This window comes from Bombina bombina, chromosome 3 (genome assembly GCF_027579735.1).
Source record: "Bombina bombina isolate aBomBom1 chromosome 3, aBomBom1.pri, whole genome shotgun sequence".
Classification (NCBI taxonomy): domain Eukaryota; kingdom Metazoa; phylum Chordata; class Amphibia; order Anura; family Bombinatoridae; genus Bombina; species Bombina bombina.
This window is the reverse complement of record NC_069501.1, coordinates 908,768,906-908,789,335: the sequence shown is the minus strand read 5'-3', so window position 1 is coordinate 908,789,335 and position 20,430 is coordinate 908,768,906.

Here is a 20,430-nt window from a genome sequence, read left to right as displayed (position 1 = left end):
CCCTAAAATAGCTATAACTAAAAACAAACTAAAAACTACTTCCAAAACTATTCAGCTTTGATATTAATGAGTTTTTTGGGTTCATTGAGAACATGGTTGTTGTTCAATAATAACATTAATCCTCAAAAATACAACTTGCCTAATAATTCTGCACTCCCTGTATATATATATATATATATATATATATATATATATATATGTTAACACTCAACTGACATTTTATTAGTAGCACCTTGATAGTACCGGGTTTGGACACCCTTTTGCCTTCAGAACTGTCTTAATTTTTCATGACATGGATTCAACAAGGTGTTGGAAACATTCCTCAGAGATTTTGGTCAATAGTGACATGATGGCATCACGCAGTTGCTGCAGATTTGTCGGCTGCACATCCATGATGCGAATCTCCTGTTTCACCAAACCTAAAGGTGTTCGATTGGATTGAGATCTGGTGACTGTGTAGGCCATTGGAGTACAGTGAACTCATTGTCATGTTCAAGAAACCAGTTTGAGATGATTTAAGCTTTGTGACATGGTGCATTATCCTGTTGAAAGTAGCCATCAGAAGATGGGTACACTGTAGTCACAAAGGGATGGACATGGTAAGCAACAATAGGCCGTGGTGTTTAAACAATGCTCAATTAGTACTAAGGGCCCCTAAGTGTGCCAAGACAATATCCCCCACTCCATTACACCAACACCACCACCTGCCTGAACCGTTGATACAAGGCAGGATGGATCCATGCCTTCATGTTGTTTATGCCAAATTCTAACCCTACCATCTGAATGTTGCAGCTGAAATCAAAACTCATCAGACCAGGCAACATTTTTCCAATCTTCTATTGTCCAATTTTGGTGAGCCTGTGCAAATTGAAGTCTCAGTTTCCTGTTCTTAGCTGACAGGAGTGGCAACCGGTGTGGTCTTCTGCTACTGTAGCCCATTTGCTTCAAGGTTTGATGTGTTGTGCATTCAGAAATTGTATTCTGCATACCTTGGTTGTAACGAGTGGTTATTTAAGTTACTGTAGCTTTTCTATCATCTCAAACCAATCTGCCCATTATCCTCTTACATCAACAAGGCATTGTTGTCCACACAACTGCTGCTCACTTGATATTTTCTCTTTTTCGGACCATTCTCTGTAAACCCTAGAGGTAGTTGTGCATACAAATCCCAGTAGATCAGCAGTTTTTGAAATACTTAGACCAGCCCGTCTGAAACCAACAACCATGCCACGTTCAAAGTCAGTTAAATCCCCTTTTTCCCCATTCTGATGCTCAGTTTGAACTTTAGCCAGTCATTTTCACCACGTCTAGATGCCTAAATGCATGGAGTTGATGCTATATGATTGGCTGATTAGCAATTTGTGTTAATAAGCAATTGAACAGGTGTACCTAATAAAGCCCACTCTTCTTTGCAAAAACACTCTAAATCTGTCAGAATGCGAGGGCATCTCCTGTGCACAGCCCTCTTCAGATCACCCCACAGATTTTGAATTGGATTCGGGTCTGGGCTCTGGCTGGGCCATCCCAAAACTTTAATCTTCTTCTGGTGAAGCCATTCCTTTGTTGATTTGGATGTATGCTTTGGGTCATTGTCACGCTGAAAGATGAGGTTCCTCTTCATGTTCAGCTTTCTAGCAAAAGCCTGAAGGTTTTGTGACAATATAGTCTGGTATTTGGAACTGTTCATTATTCCCTCTACCTTGACTAAGGCCCCAGTTCCAGCTTAAGAAAAACAGCCCCAAAGCATGATGCTGACACCACCATGCTTCACTGTGGGTATGGTGTTCTTTTGGTGATATGCAATGTTGTTTTTGCGCCAAACATATCTTTTGGAATTATGGCCAAAAAGTTCAACTTTGGTTTCATCAGACCAGAACATCTTTTGCAACATGCTTTTGGCAAACTTCAGATGTGTTTTTGCAAAATTTAGCCGGGCTTGGATGGGATTTTTTGTAAGAAAAGGCTTCCGTCTTGCCACTCTACCCCATAGCCCAGACATATGAAGAATACGGGCGATATTGTCACATGTACCACACAGCCAGTGCTTGCTAGATATTCCTGCAGCTCCTTTAATGTTGCTGTAGGCCTCTTGGAAGCCTCCCAGACCAGTTTTCTTCTCGTCTTTTCATCAATTTTGGAGGGACATCCAGTTCTTGGTAATGTCACTGTTGCACCATATTTTCTTCACTTGATAATGACTGTCTTCACTGTGTTCTATGGTATATCTAATGCCTTGGAAATTCTTTTGTACCCTTCTCCTGACTGATACCTTTTAACAATGAGATCCCTCTGATGTTTTAGAAGCTCTCTGCAGACCATGGCTTTTGCTGTAGGATGCGACTAACAAAATGTCAGGAAAGACCTACTAGAACAGCTGAACTTTATTTGGGGTTAATCAGAGGCACTTTAAATGATGACAGGTGTGTACTGACTCCTATTTAACATGATTTTGAATGTGATTGCTTAATTTTGAACACAGCTACATCCCCAGTTATAAAAGGGTGTTTACACTTATGCAACCATATTATTTTAGTTTTTTATTTTTATTTCCCTTTACCAAAAATATTTCAGTTTGTTTTTCAATTGAGTTGTACAGTTTATAGGTCACATTAAAGGTGGAAAAAGCTCTTAAAATATTTATCTTTGTCTCATTTTTTTACATCACAGAAACCTGACATTTTAACAGGGGTGTGTAGACTTTTTATATCCACTGTGTGTATATATAAGCAGTATCATAAACTTTACTATTACTATAATTCACTATAAAGCTTCCTACCCTTTCATAGTTCTCCAGTACCTATTAATCTTAGTGAATGTAATAACACAAAGACTTAAAGGGCCACTAAACCCAAAATCTTTCTTTCATGATTCAGATAGAACATACAAATTTAAACCACATTACAATTTACTTCTATTATTAATTTTGCTTCATTTTTAGATATCCTTAGTTTAAGAAAAAGCAATGCACATGGGTGAGCCAATCGCATGAGGCTTCTATGTGCAGCAACCAATCAGCAGCTACTGAGCATATCTAGATATGCTTTTCAGCAAAGAATATCAAGAGAATAAAACAAATTAGATAATAGAAGTAAATTAGAAAGATGTTTAAAAATGCATTCTCTTTCTAAATCATGAAAGAAAAAATGTGGGTGTCATGTCCCTTTAAGAACTTGGATATCTTGGAATGCTTGGAGCTTACATCAGCGTGGTAGCTAATTTTCATCTAGTTTCTGATTAGGCATAACAAAAAGAACCAGGGGCGCGATCCGATATACGGCGCATGTTTCGGCGCAAGCGTAGAAACCTGCGCCGCCCGTAGTTTCAGCTCGCAACTCGAGCTATCACATATACGGTGCTGGCATTTGCTAAAGTGCTGTAAGTCTGACAAACCAGCGATGTCCAGAAATCTGCGTAAGTACAAATTTCTGGAGTCGCCAGTGACTTACGGCGCATAAAAAAACCTGACTAAGTTATAAAATCTCCCGTACTGTCTAACACGCCTCCCAAACATATCCCGACACGTATACCCCTCTATCCGCTATCCCCCCTCACTCTCCTAATAATAAATGTATTAACCCCTAAACCGCTGCTCCCGGACCCCGCCGCACCTAATAAAGTTATTAACCCCTAAACCGCCGCTCCCGGACCCCGCCGCCACCTATATTACCTACCCCCTAATGTGAACCCCTTACTCCGCCGCCACCTACATTACCTACCCCCTAATGTGAGCCCCTTACACCGCCGCCACCTACAATACCTACCCCCTAATGTGAGCCCCTTACTCCGCAGCCACCTACGTTACCTACCCCTAATGTGAACTCCTTACACCGCCGCCACCTACATTACCTACCCCGTAATGTGAGCCCCTTACTCCGCCGCCACCTACATTACCTACCCCCTAATGTGAGCCCCTTACACCGCCGCCACCTACATTACCTACCCCCTAATGTGAGCTCCTTACACCGCCGCCACCTACATTACCTACCCCCTAATGTGAGCCCCTTACTCCGCCGCCACCTACATTACCTACCCCCTAATGTGAGCTCCTTGCACCGCCGCCACCTACATTACCTACCCCCTAATGTGAGCCCCTTACTCCCCCGCCACCTACATTACCTGCCCCCTAATGTAAGCTCCTTACACCGCCGCCACCTACATTACCTACCCTCTAATGTGAGCTCCTACCCCACCGCCAGCTATATTAAAATTATTAACCCCTAATCTAATCCCCCTACCCCGCCGCCAGCTATATTAAAATTATTAACCCCTAGGGGGGATTAAATTAGGGGTTAATAATTTTAATATAGCTGGCAGCGGGGTAGGGGGATTAGATTAGGGGTTAATAATTTTAATATAGCTGGCGGCGGGATAGGAGCTCACATTAGGGGGTAGGTAATGAAGATGGCGGCGGTGTAAGGAGCTTACATTAGGGGGTAGGTATTGTAGGTGGCGGCGGAGTAAGGGGCTCACATTAGGGGGTAGGTAATGCAGGTGGCGGTGGAGTAAGGGGCTCACATTAGGTGGTAGGTAATGTAGGTGGCGGCGGTGTAAGGGGCTCACATTAGGGGGTAGGTAATGTAGGTGGCGGCGGAGTAAGGGGCTCACATTAGGGGGTAGGTAATGTAGGTGGCGGCGGTGTAAGGAGCTCACATTAGGGGGTAGGTAATGTAGGTGGCGGCGGTGTAAGGGGCTCACATTAGGGGGTAGGTAATGTAGGTGGCGGCGGAGTAAGGGGCTCACATTAGGTGGTAGGTAATGTAGGTGGCGGCGGTGTAAGGGGCTCACATTAGGGGTAGGTAATGTAGGTGGCGGCAGAGTAGGGGCTCACATTAGGGGGTAGTTAATGTAGGTGGCGGCGGGGTCCGGGAGCGGTGGTTTAGGGGTTAAATACTTTATTAGGGATTGCGGCGGGGGATCGCGGTTGACAGGTAGATAGACATTGCGCATGCGTTAGGTGTTAGGTTTTATTTTGCAGGTAGTTTAGGGAGTTACGGGGCTCCAATACACAGCGTAAGGCTTACTACGCCTGCAATTTGTGGCGAGGTGAAAATGGAGTAAGGTTTCTCCATTTTCGCCATGTAAGTCCTTACGCTGTATATTGGATACCAAACTGCGCTGGTTTGGTATACCTGTCTATGGGCTAAAAAACTACGGCCGAAGGCAGAAATATACAAGCGTAACTTCTATGTTACGCCGTATATGTGATACCAAACCAGCGCAAATTTTGGCGTTGCCGGCTTTTGCGGGTGACGATTTATATCGGATCGGGCCCCAGAAACATACTCAAATAAGGTTTTAAAGAGATATCTCAGTGGAGTTCTCTAGATTTGTAAGATGCAGTTTGAAGTGTTTTTGTAATGCTGTGCTTAATTATGGATTTGAACTATGCATTTAAAGCAAATTACTTAAATGATCCCTTTTAACTTATTCACATATAGGCAATATAGAAAGGTCCCATGTTTTATTCCGTATTTTTTTGTACAGCATTTAGAGAACATATGCATATGCCTTTCTTTTTTTACTGTAAGTTTTTTTGTAATAGACTGGAAGATTTAAAATACAGATTCAAATTCTGACTATACATTTTGCTTGTACAATATACACTATACTATTAAAATGTATATTTTTTTATTTCAGACAGATCATGAAATATTTTTTTCTAGCTTATCTTTTAATTACAAACACTAAAGCAGTCAGCATCAAGTACTTCCAAGAGCTGTGTGTATAAACTAGAGGGATGTTCGCAAGTGAGTGATCAATTCTTCCTTCACAGGTGATCACTTTTGATTTAAATAGTTTTTTTTGGAGTCTGCATCCACTGGCTGAATGATTTAGATACAGAATAGCATCCACATTACTGGGTAAACTGCATTAACAGATAAAATAACATGTCAAGAACAGATTGCTATACAGTCAGAAAAGGAAAGTCAATACCGACATAATAATAAAACCAGGCGACAAACAAGGCCTTGAAGTGGTTGTAAACACAGTTTGCCATCCTCAGCAAGCACATACACAGCGTGTTATTAGTGATGCTAAAGAAAAGTGCAAGAATATCCCACATACCTCTATTTAACAAAATAAAAAGTAAGGAAAAATTCTCTCAAAACTTCCCCAGTGAAACATCAAAGGCCCAAAATAGGCTGCTGCTACATGTTTGCCAGAATACACAAGAGAAACATTCAATGGCCAATTACCTCAGGAACTGAATTTTTTGCAAACTAACGGCTAGATTACAAGTGGAGTGCTAATTTATCGTGCAATCGTAAATGATCAAATTTGCCTGTTTACGGGCGTGCAATAAATAATCAGCCATTACAAGTGGCTGGTTATTGCTACCGCAAGCTTGCAGTATCATTTAGCGACCTCTGATATTTTTTTTTTAAATATACCCCAATTGCCCCCAAAATAAAGTGTTTGTTTCCATTTTGGTTTTAAATAAATTGTAGCATCTTCTAAAAAAAAAAACTGCACGGAGCAGTTTTATTGGGTTAAAGTGTGCAGGTGTTAAAAAAAATGTCACTGAAAAGTACCTTTACGTAGCAGTCTATGGGAACACATATTAACACATAAATATATATGTATATATTCATATACATATATATTTGCACTCTGCTGCACATCGCTATGCAACTTATTCCCTTCACTGTGCTAGTTCTCACATTGCACTGGACTTAATATTATAACTGAATATTGCGCTCACAAAGGCTAAATTTTGCGCTCCACTTATAATTTGTACCTAAATGTATGGACTTGTAGAGACATTCATAAATACTGTGAAAATAGCTAGCTACATACAGAATACTGAATAAGCTTTCCATGTTTATAAATTAGTTGCATTCTAAAAACACCTACATCAAATGGACATAGCTATAATAATGCATGTCCTTAGAGTTACCAAGGGCAAAATGTGTAGTTCATTGTTATATACATAAGTTGCATATCTTTTTTGAAAATGTCTGTTGGCATCAACATTACAATTAAGTGAGTACATGTGTTGGGTATTAGATGCAAAATTCAGGTGCACATATGGTTAACATCATAAGGGAAATACCCATGGACAAAAAATAATGCAAATTTATTTGTTGCACATCTAGAAGAAACAATTGGTCCTCCTACCATATTTTCTTCCGTGGTTTTATTTACTATGCTTACAATGAATAAATCATTTGATGAGTGAATAAGCTGGATCTTAAAATGTTTAACAAAAAAAATAATTAATTTCAGAAAATAAATCTATATCCTTTTCATATTAAATAGCACAATTATTTATTTTAAATGGGGTGCACTATAAACAAATCTGCTGCATCCAACCAATCTGTGTAAAAAAGACAGAGGGGTACATTTATCATGGTGTGGACAGACAGGATCCGCTATAGCGAATCATGTCCGCCGCACATCGATAAATGCCGACAGCATATGCTGTTGGCATTTATCATTGCACCAGCAGTTCTTGGGAACTGCTGGTGCAATACCACTCCCTGCAGATTCTCAGCCAATCGGCTCCTAGCAGGGGTGTCAATCAACCCGATTGTATTCGGTCTTAGGACCACTGCTTCTTATCTTCCGCTACAAGCGGAACTGAAGTGGAGTGGGTCGGAAGCAGCATTCGCTGCTTCGTAAATCGACCCCATAGTAATATATTTCCTCAAAAATGTGCCTTTACAAGACCCACATTTGAACAACATATCAGCAGACTTGCACTTTTGCCTGTAAAATAATTAAAGTGTTCAAAGTCACTAAATAATTTGTAAATTTATACTAATTGTGTTAGGAAAGGGGGGGGGGGGCAAAATAAATAATTAAAATATGTGAGAGGTAAAGGAAGGAGAAGAGTGATTTAAAAAAATAATAATTGTAGGCATATGATACCCCCCACACACACACACACATGTTCCCTACCATATTTAACTTTTGTGGTTACCTTTTTTTGCTTAAGATGTTGAGAAATTTGTAGGAAATCAAGCAAAATCAATACCATGCAGTCATCAGATACGTGATGAAAAAATAAAAATAAAGAGATCTATAAGAATATGGTTAATGTATTAAAAAAAACTTTACATGGTGATGGTTGAACAAAGATTAATAGTATGCAAAATAACCATAGGGATATCATATTGTACAGTACAATTAATTTTAGTGGTTGTTTTGGACATGAAAAAATTGTCAGTATTTTATCTCTGACAAGAATATTAATTGGTGATTGTTCATTATGAATAAGTTGTGGATAAACCACTTCATTCCTGAGACACAAGCGCAGGAAGCCCCATGGCTCCAATAGCCCTCAGATATTTTGCATTAAGCAAGGTTATGGATACCAACTTTTGGAATGCAGGCAAAATGTTGATGATTGACATCCTGAAGTGTGAACAACCTTATCACTTGCCTACAATGTCAACTTAATTGTAAAATTGTGCAAACCAATTAAAGAAAAAACATGACAATCAGGTAGAGTACTTCTACTGATGCAATGCTCTTGTGCATAAGTAATTTACTGCCATGGCTACCATTGTTAAAACTGTATTCAAATTTCAGGATTACCCCCAAGTGACTTTTACCTGTATCCAAGTTTGGAGGATCACTTGTGAGGAATGAGTTTTGCAATCAATGGGGAAGTGATATTGGTTCTTCATAAGTGGCTGGACTTCAAATGAGTAGTAGATTTTTTTTTCTGACAATTTTAAAAGTTATGTCTTTTTCCACTCCCCCTGTACCGTATGACAGCCATCAGCCAATCACAAATGCATACACGTACCATGTGACAGCCATCAGCCAATCACAAATGCATACACACTTATTCTTGCACATGCTCAGTAGGAGCTGGTGACTCAAAAAGATTAAATATAAAAAGACTGTGCACATTTTGTTAATGGAAGTAAATTGGAAAGTTGTTTAAAATTGCATGCTCTATCTCAATAATGAAAGTTTAATTTTGATTGAGTGTCCCAATATTTTATGGTTCCAAGTGTTTTCTTTCTATTGCAGGATTGATAATTACTGCTCTACCCTCATAATCCTGATGCTAATAACGATTTACTGTTATAGTCACAATATATACCTATGTATCTAATGTCAATGTTAGTTAAATATAGAAAGTTTTTTTTTTTATAATGTCTCACTCTCAGTAGAGGGAAATCATATACATCAATACTACAGCATTCAGAGTATAAGATGCATAGGGTAACTTTAACAAATAATTCCCCAGTAAACATATCTTACAATCTTAAAAATATGGCAATATTATTACCGTATCTTCACGTTGGTAATTACAGTACATCCCTATATTTGGGATGTTCATTCTATTGACTAGAGATAGACACTTGACAAAAAGTCAGTGATTGCTTTTTTTCTTATGTCCACAGATAAACTGTCTATTGGCCAATTTCCAACTACTACAAGGGCTCACACTCAGTTCAGTGTGTAGGTTGCCTGTATTGTCATATTATAATTACATATTTAATATGTGAATTTTTGTTTATCCCATATAATTTTACTGTTCACTGTATTTTCTACTGTGCCTAGATTCTAATGCTTTATATTCTAAAGATATATTAAATTGTGCAGTGCAGCAATACTTAATTATCTTGGATTTATTATTATTATTATTAATAATATTATTATAAATAAAAATAATAAAATAAGACGCCATGTTCTCTGAAAAAGAGTTTAACAGCTACAGAGTATATATTATACATTTACTTAGAGAAAAAAAAAACCCAAGATAAAATAAAGAATAATATTAATGTAAATCAGAAATAAATAGTTGTCTGTTGTTAGAGATGATACTTAAGACTAAAAAAAAAAATTAAAAAGCCTCATTTTGTTTTTGTTTTAGTTGTCAAACTAGTATTAAAAAGAAGGTGTGCAATTTTAATGGGCTGATTTCTGCTTGTGTAGTAAATTGAAAATATCAGTAGAAAAAAAACTGTCTGGAAAGTTGCCTTGGTTTGGCTCAAGGTAAAGCCCAGGAGAATTACTGCTCAGCACTCTTTTTCAAATCAGGAGCACAAAGCCTGAAGTGGTAGGCTTAATTTGCACAACAAAGACCTTCTGTTTTCAAGTGAATACAAGATATCAAGAGCTAACGCTGACATATCATCTTACAGATTCATTAAATTAATGTAATTACTGCAACTTAGCAGACCACTTGATTTAATGATCTGATCTTCTTAAATAGAAAGCCAGAAAAAGCAAAATGCATATCATACTAACATACATAAAAATATAACTTGTATTCAATCTATGTCCTCTGGGATTGCTTCTCAATATATTGCTGAGCCAAAGTGTATACAGTGATTGCTTAAAAATGCATAATTTGTAGATCATTTCTAGCTTTCACATTTATTGTAAGCTACTGAGTTTTACTACCATACGTAGTGAAATCATTGAATGAAAAAAATGCAATGTCAGTAATGTCTTTCTGCTGTCCTTGATGTCTTCTAGAATATCAGACTCTGAATTTGAAATGATTAATTAAATTATATTTGGGCACAAATTATACACACTTGGATAGATATAACAGTGTTTGTGCTTATTGCTATTCATGCAGCTTTCTGTCATTTTCTGACATTACTCACGCTTATAAATGCCTTATTTTGACAGGCAAAGGATATTATTCTATGTGCAACCTCTGCTGACACACCTGTTTTGATCAAACAGGTGTCAGCCAAGGTGTTGTCAAGTCAAGTAAATTGGAGTTGTGTAAGTGCCATGAATCAGCAGAGAACTTAAATAAGAACCACAAAAAGCATCATATTGAATGTATTCCAATTTATTGTACTGCACTTGCTTGAATCAATTGTTTTACTGTAGCGGTGTCAGTGGTGTCCAACAGAAAAGTTATTTTGCTGGTAAATTGAATTCAAGGTAGGAGAGTGTTTGATGTGAACATGATTTTTCTGACATTTTGGGACTTTCGGTTTTCCTCTGATCATTTGTTTCTCCAATTTCTTTCATTTCAATAAGTTTGCTGTTTAGCTTTATACCACTGTTAATTCCCTCTTTTTTTTTATAAAATCTTGGGTATTATGTTTCTTATTATTTCTTCTATTTAGAGGTACTTCATCTGAGCTGCTTTCGAGCTTGATTAGTCAAATTACTTGGTTATACTTTTAGATTATATAATTAAAACTAACAAGGTAAATGTGAAATGTATGGTCTAAATTGCTTATTTAAGGAAAAAATAAAGAAAATGTTTATGTACTAGTACCTGACTCATGATAACACTGTAAACAGCTTAATGATAAAAAAAAAAAGTAAAAATGTGTCCTAAAAGCAGTCATAAACAACCAAAGCACTTTTCTAGACTTACATTGGTGCAAGACTTCATAGAGCGGTACTGTGAAATAAACACTAAGGGCTAGATTAGGAGTTGAGCGCAAATTAATGCTCCTGCCCTGATCCGACAGTGCAGAGAGAGCGCAAAAGAGAAGGGTAGAGAGTGCAAAATAGAGGGAGAGAGAGCGCGAAAGAGAGGGGGAGAGAGCACAAAAGAGAGAGGGGAGAGAGCACAAAAGAGAGGGGGAGAGAGCACAAAAGAGAGGGGGGAGAGAGCGCAAAAGAGAGGGAGAGAGACAGAAAAAGAGAGGAGAGAGAGCAAACGAGAGGGGGAAGAGAGAGAGCAAAAGAGAAGGAGAGATACAGCAAAAGAGGTAGAGAAAGACAGCAAAAGAGGGGGAGAGAGAGCAAAAGAGGGGAAGAGAGAGCAAAAGAGAGGGAAAGAGACAGCAAAAGAGGGGGAGAGAGAGCAAAAGAGAGGAGGGAAAGAGAGAGCAAAAGAGAGGGGGAGAGAGAGAGAGCAAAAGAGAGGGGGAAGAGAGAGAGCAAGGGGTGGGACCGCTGTACTGCAAAAAATGGCCCGTGTACAAAGGTTTAGAACTAGTTAGGCATAATTGGTAAGTGAAAGTCAGAGACATGTATATACAGTATGCAGAAGAATAAAGTATAATATGAATTAAAATTACACATATATCATATGTGGCAGAAACAAAATGAATGGACCACTAAATATAGTAGAATTGCGACTTCCGGTGGGCTGGCTTAAGGAGCGGCAGCAGAGGAGAAGAGCTCCGCTCTTAAACTCTCATATACCATCAACTGCCGCTCCAAAATTGCCCAACAATGTACCCCTAGGCTCTGAAAGGATCCGGGACTTCGGGAATTACCCATTGGAGTAGTTGGAGGCTGATTTCAATGCCTCCGTCGCTGGAAGCGATAAAGCAACGGCCGCGACTAGGCCACAACCTGCCCTGTAGTGCAAACAAGATAAAAGCATGACACACACAGCAGCTGAAAGTTACACTAAAGACCGGCCAAGCAAGAAACAAGGGGAGGAGGAGAACCCTATGGATTAACCTGATATCGCTGAGGTACTGGGGGAATAAGATCACTCCAAGTAGATAACAGTTTAGTAGAGGACTGTGTGCATACAGATCTGTGTGAATGCGACCTTATGAGCCACCGCACGTGTAAATCAGAGTCGACACATCACACAAGTTCAGGGGCATAATCACCCTTCCCCTATATACCACTCACTATATGGCATGTAAACACAGCAGTCGTATCACATACTGCCCACATACTATGTGAGACGTGTGCAAAAGCCTGACCCCGATATAGCAGCAAATATACAAACAAGACTTATGTAGATAGTCATCAATAGATAATACTATCCTCATGGCTACCCCCATAACTGTATACGCCTGATACACACTATCTTGAATGCCCTGTGATGAATAACAAGCTCAAAGGGCTATAATCAAAGTAAAAACGTGTCAGGGTTAAGCTTCTTGAATCTCACATCTTTCCCTGTATGCATAAATATTACAACACGTATAATAAACAGACTGATAGAATGTCACACAGGCAGAAAATAAATGAAAGGAAATCCAAGCAACAGCCAGAAGCATCGGGGACAGAGAGAGCTCTATCAGAACATGAGGGCCTTGAAATTCCAGACACACATCCCATAGTGGCACAACTTTCTGCCCTCTTCTTGCCCAAGATTGAAAAACTCCAGACTGGTGTAGATTCTATGAATTCCGAGTTCAAGGAGTTTAATGCAGGACTAACCCAAGCAGAAAGAAGGCTGTCAGACGTGGAAGACAGACAACAAGAAAGCAAGATTAATGTGACCAACCTGCAGAAACGAAATAAAATCCTCATGGACAAAGTTGATGACCTTGAAAATCGGTCACGCCAAAACCACTTGAGGATTGTGGGACTACCTGAATCTGTACCAAACACGGCATTACTAAACTTTGTTGAAAACACTCTACCTAAACTTCTAAAAAAATCAGAAGTAGATACTCCTTTTGAAGCGGAGAGAGCACACAGAGTAGGGATGCCAGGAAGACAAATCAATTTAAGCGGGCCTCCTAGGCAGGCAATGGTTAAATACCTGAACTTTAAGGCTTAAATACAGATACTCAGAGCATACAGGCAGCTCACATCCCTAGAATATGAAGGAAAATGCATCTATATTTTTCAAGACTACTCTGTTGAGATTACTAAATGGCAAAAATAATTTTCCCCTTACTGTAAAAGACTGTTGGAGAAGGGCCGCTCTGTGACCTTGCTCTTTCCGGCAAAACTGAAGCTTCAAACTTCCCGAGGACCAAAGTTTTTTGAGTCACCTAAACATCTGCAAATATACCTGGATAAAGAAGAGGCAGAAAATGGAAAACCACCGTCCGCAATGGAGAACACAACCTGACTGGAAGTATGCCATCTTGCCCTCATGCTGAAATACTGAATCTGAGAGAAGTTCAGTTCCTAGAGGAACAGTAGACCTTCAACATGTTGCCAGTAGCCTGGATTCCCTCTGGCTCCTATGGAGGGGGACTTGTAAAGTATAATGAAACATCTTGATAATTGTTGTTTCACTGATTGTTTGTTTGTTTGATTGTGTTTTTGTTTTTGTTACCACTCTGCCTTTGAATACCCGACAAAATGTATGGTTTACTGACATTTATTTTCCAGTAAATGCTTGGTCCACCACTCCGACTCCTGGAACACCTCATCTTGTCGACATGAGACTCAAACCCTACTACATGTAAGTTACACTGTAAATTATAGTACACACTGGGGAAAACATGTATGTAAACACTCCATTTACAACATCTCCACATGACAGAACGCACAATTAAGATACTAGCATGGAATGTGGGAGGCATCACATCCCCAATAAAATAAAAGTCCATATTAAATTACTTAAAAGCACAGAAAGTCAACATAGCGATACTCGAGGAGACACACTTAAACACTAGCGAACACAAAAAGCTGAAACAAATGTGGGTTGCAGAAGTCCTCCATACTACATATGAGTCATGTAGAGCAAGTGGAGTAGCCATATTGTTTCGTAAAAATTTAAACTACACAATATCCAAATCAGAATGTGACCCAGAGGGACAATTTATTATTGTCCAAGTAACTGTTGAAACCTTGCCAATGGTGCTAGTTGGAGTTTATGCTCCTAATGATAAGAAATCAGAATTCTGGCATCACCTACAGCAGAAATTGCTAGACACTCAGGTAGAAGATATTATCTTGGGAGGGGATCTAAATAAAGCTCCAAAAGTTCCAACAGACAGATTTAAAGACCCACAATCGACCATGGAAAAGATTCCAATTCCTAAATATCACAGAAGGGATTCTAGACTCCTAGGAAAATTCAATAATACCCTACACCTTAGAGATATCTGGAGAGAATGTAACCCAGACTCCAGAAACTTTACTAGTCTTACTACATCCAAAGACACTTTATCAAATATTGACCTTTTCCTTGTTGCAGGGAAACTGAGCACCAGAGTCCGAGACACTAAAATACACCCCATCACCATCTCTGATCATGCCCCCATTTCACTTCAAATCTCTACGACTAAACACATTATAACTAGGTTGAGATGGAGATTCCCTAATTTTCTACATAAAAATGTTAACCTGCATAGATATCTAACACTACATTGGCAGACTTTTCAAACAGTCAATGCACAACACAGTAATGACCCGCTACTTTTTTGGGAGACAGCTAAGGCAGTTCTCCGAGGGGTGATCACCTCTTATGCGGCAGGGATCACAAAAAAAAACAAAGTTAGGGAAGACCTCCTGTTGAAACAGATGACAAATGTATACAATAGATACTTAAGATACCCGAATACTATTAACAGGAATAAATACAAAGAGACAAAACTTAATAGAGACGCCTTTCTAAACCAAAGAGCTGTTTACTCCCTTACCCATTCTCAGGCTAAATATTACAGATTTTGAAATAGGACTGGTAAATATCTGGCGAAAATTACTAAACTCACACGTAAACAAACCACAATTTTAGCAGTCAAAGATAAGGACAAAACAGTCACTAATGTGAAAGACATTCAAGCAGCATTAACAAACTATTATAGGGAATTGTATAATGATTGCCCCATTGATAAGAAAGAAAAACAGAATTTTTTGGGGGATTTACTCATGCCCAAATTGACGGAAGAACAAAGGAATAGCTTAAATGCACCAATAACACTCCAAGAAGTAGTACAAGTGATTAAAAACCTTCCGACAGAGAAAACACCAGGACCAGATGGTATGCCGGGGGAGCTGTACAAAATAATGCAGACAGAAATTGGAGACACTTTAGTCAGCCTATTTAACCACATAACACAAAAAGAAGGCCCAGTATCCCAGAGATTTATAGAAGCCACCATAACTATAATCCCAAAACCAGGTAGGGACCCTTTACTCCCTAGCTCCTATAGACCCCTCCTATAGACCCATTTCCCTACTACAAGATACTCACTAAATTATTAGCAAATAGATTAGCCCCCATTCTCCCTTCTTTGATACACCCTGACCAAACAGGCTTTGTTAAGCATAGATCCTCAGTTTGTAATGTATGGAAGGTACAATTAATCATCTCATACTATGAAAAGATGAGAAAGGAGGGTAGAATTAAAGAATTACCAGAAGCATGCCTCCTCCTGCTTGATGCAGAAAAGGCTTTTGATAAGGTCTTATGGGATCATCTCTATACAGTACTAGAAAAATGCAGGTTTCAGGGACAATTTATGTCAGCAATTAAATCAATTTATGCAAATCCTACAGCATCCATACTCGTCAATGGAGACACTACCTCTCCCTTTTCGCTCAAATGGGGTACCAGACAGGGATGCCCGCTATCCCCCTATTATTTGATCTTGCGATTGATCATTTGGCCATTAAGATCAGAGAACAGACTCAAGGTCTACAGGTGGGGAAAACAAAACTACATCTCTCATTGGCCTAGATTTGGAGTTTGGCGGTAGCCGTGAAAACCAGCGTTAGAGGCTCCTAACGCTGGTTTTAGGCTACCGCCGGTATTTGGAGTCAGTCAGGAAAGGGTCTAACGCTCACTTTTCAGCCGCGACTTTTCCATACCACAGATCCCCTTACATCAATTGCGTATCCTATATTTTCAATGGGATCTTCCTAACTCCGGTATTTAGAGTCGTGGCTGAAGTGAGCGTTAGAAATCTAACGACAAAACTCCAGCCGCAGAAAAAAGTCAGTAGTTAAGAGCTTTCTGGGCTAACGCCGGTTCATAAAGCTCTTAACTACTGTACTCTAAAGTACACTAACACCCATAAACTACCTATGTACCCCTAAACCGAGCCCCCTCCACATCGCCGACACTCGATTAAATTTTTTTAACCCCTAATCTGCCGACCGCCACCTACGTTATACTTATGTACCCCTAATCTGCTGCCCCTAACACCGCCGACCCCTATATTATATTTATTAACCCCTAACCTGCCCCCCACAACGTCGCCTCCACCTGCCTACACTTATTAACCCCTAATCTGCCGAGCGGACCGCACCGCTACTATAATAAAGTTATTAACCCCTAATCCGCCTCACTCCCGCCTCACTAACCCTATAATAAATAGTATTAACCCCTAATCTGCCCTCCCTAACATCGCCGACACCTAACTTCAAGTATTAACCCCTAATCTGCCGACTGGAGCTCACCGATATTCTAATAAATGTATTAACCCCTAAAGCTAAGTCTAACCCTAACACTAACACCCCCCTAAGTTAAATATAATTTAAATCTAACAAAATAAATTAACTCTTATTAAATAAATTATTCCTATTTAAAGCTAAATACTTACCTGTAAAATAAATCCTAATATAGCTACAATATAAATTATAATTATATTATAGCTATTTTAGGATTTATATTTATTTTACAGGTAACTTTGTATTTATTTTAACCAGATACAATAGCTATTAAATAGTTAAGAACTATTTAATAGCTAAAATAGTTAAAATAATTACAAATTTACATGGGCCCTGTTCAGGGCTGGTAAGGTAAAAGAGCTTTGAACTTTAGTAATTTAGAATAGGGTAGGGCATTTTTTTATTTTGGGGGGCTTTGTTATTTTATTAGGGGGCTTAGAGTAGGTGTAATTAGTTTAAAATTGTTGTAATATTTTTCTAATGTTTGTAAATATTTTTTTATTTTTTGTAACTTAGTTCTTTTTTATTTTTTGTACTTTATTTAGTTTATTTAATTGTATTTATTTGTAGGAATTGTATTTAATTTATTTATTGATAGTGTAGTGTTAGGTTTAATTGTAGATAATTATAGGTATTTTATTTAATTAATTTATTGATAGTGTAGTGTTAGGTTTAATTGTAACTTAGGTTAGGATTTATTTTACAGGTAAATTTGTAATTATTTTAACTATTTTAGCTATTAAATAGTTCTTAACTATTTAATAGCTATTGTACCTGGTTAAAATAAATACAAAGTTACCTGTAAAATAAATATAAATCCTAAAATAGCTATAATATAATTATAATTTATATTGTAGCTATATTAGGATTTATTTTACAGGTAAGTATTTAGCTTTAAATAGGAATAATTTATTTAATAAGAGTTAATTAATTTCGTTAGATTAAAATTATATTTAATTTAGGGGGGTGTTAGTGTTAGGGTTAGACTTAGCTTTAGGGGTTAATACATTTATTAGAATAGCGGTGAGCTCCAGTCGGCAGATTAGGGGTTAATGTTTGAAGTTAGGTGTCGGCGATGTTAGGGAGGGCAGATTAGGGGTTAATACTATTTATTATAGGGTTAGTGAGGCGGATTAGGGGTTAATAACTTTATTATAATAGCGGTGCCGTCCGGTCAGCAGATTAGGGGTTAATAAGTGTAGGCAGGTGGAGGCGACGTTGTGGGGTGCAGATTAGGGGTTAATAAATATAATATAGGGGTCGGCGGCGTTAGGGACAGCAGATTAGGGGTACATAGGGATAATGTAAGTAGCGGCAGTTTACGGAGCGGCAGATTAGGGGTTAATAATAATATGCAGGGGTCAGCGATAGCGGGGGGCGGCAGATTAGGGGTTAATAAGTGTAAGGTTAGGGGTGTTTAGACTCGGGGTACATGTTAGAGTGTTAGGTGCAGACGTAGGAAGTGTTTCCCCATAGGAAACAATGGGGCTGCGTTAGGAGCTGAACGCGGCTTTTTTGCAGGTGTTAGGTTTTTTTTCAGCTCAAACAGCCCCATTGTTTCCTATGGGGGAATCGTGCACGTGCACGTTTTTTAAGCTGGCCGCTTCCGTAAGCAACTCTGGTATCGAGAGTTGAAGTTGCGTTAAATATGCTGTACGCTCCTTTTTTGGAGCCTAACGCAGCCGTTCTGTGGACTCTCAATACCAGAGTTATTTTAAAGGTGCAGCCAGAAAAAAGCCAGCGTTAGCTACGCGGGTCGTTACCGACAAAACTCTAAATCTAGCCGATTGTTTGCAGATGACATGATACTATATATTAGTGACCCTCAGATTAACATACCAAAAATTATGTCAATAGTGGAACACTTCGGGAGGATCTCGGGTTACCAGGTTAGTATAAATAAATCGGAGTTATTGTGGCTCCACCCACGCCACACTCAAAACATCGGTGAGTTTGACTTTAGACTGATTACCTCTGACTTCACATATCTGGGAGTGAAACTTTCAAACAATATGGAATCTTGGTATGAATCCAATTACAAACCATTACTCTTGGAGATTAAAACCCTACTTAAGACCTGGAATCCCTTGCCGTTAGCTCTCACAGCGAGAGTAAATCTAATTAAAATGATAGTATTTCCCAAACTGCTCTATTTATTTCAAATGATACCAGAATTGCTGTCAAAAAAAGACTTACAAATGCTAAAATCCACAATCACTAATTTCCTATGGAAGGGGAAAAAAACATAGAATAGGCATTCACAAACTGACTACCACAACATCAATGAGTGGCCTGGGACTCCCTAATTTGCAGTTTTATAACTGGGCAGCACAAATTAAATATATAATGGATTGATGGCTTGGTTTGGACACTTTTGCAGTCCCTGAGCTTGAAGGGGAAATTGTCAAGCCCTGGTCACTATCCTTCCTCCCGCACTCCCAACTAAACAAACTAGACCCAAAGATTCCGGGACTCATTCCATTTGTGGGTCCGATTAGGGCTTGGCAGAAAATGTGTAAACATTTTAATATTTCACCACATAAGTATATCGCATCTGCCTCTTAGAGGCAACCCGAGATTTATACCAGGCCTCACCATCCAGACTTTTAGGATTTGGGAACAAAAAGGCCTTAGACACATTCAAAATTTATTGACTATAGACGGCGCTGCAGTAGCTCCATTTACAGAATTAATGAACAAATATGACATACCAAAGCAACATCACTTCGCCTATCTAGAAGTTAAGCACTATATATACACTCTGAAAGACATACAGACAATGGGAACCACTATGGCAATGGCAGATAAAATAATTGGCTGGGCCAAACATGGTATCCGTTCTATGTGAGATAGTGGGTGATGGTAGTGCGCTTAGTGTAGGGTATTACACACCTTAACTGAATAGCAGATCCTTCAAGCTACTATAGTGAAAAAATGACAAGTGTGGGAGGGAAAGTAAGGGCGCTAGAAAAGCTAAAAATACCACTCAAAGCTAAGACAAAAATGTATAATGACCAGGAATTCTAATAGATTAATAATGTATTTAATGTGCCATAAAAAACAAATTTACAAAATTAAAAGGGACGTCTCCCAAAAAATTGCATAGTAAAAAATCAGTTTAAAATTATTATAAATGAAGACTGTATTCCGATTAGACGTTGGATACTTTGTACATATAAAAGTTCATTCCTTAGGACCTTGCCAATTGCGAGATACAATGTCTAAATCTAAAGTCAGATGTCAGATATACAAGTAATCTTGATTGTTGTTCTGTGTCATAATCCCACAATAGAGAATTTTTACTTCATTTGTATTTTAGTAGGCTAAAAGGTTAAAACGTCTTTACTTTAAAATGCTTAACGGCAACTTTACCAAAGTCCGGTCTCTGTCAGGCAACTCCGTGTGTGCTCCACGAGAATCCGGCGTCTGACGTCACGGTTT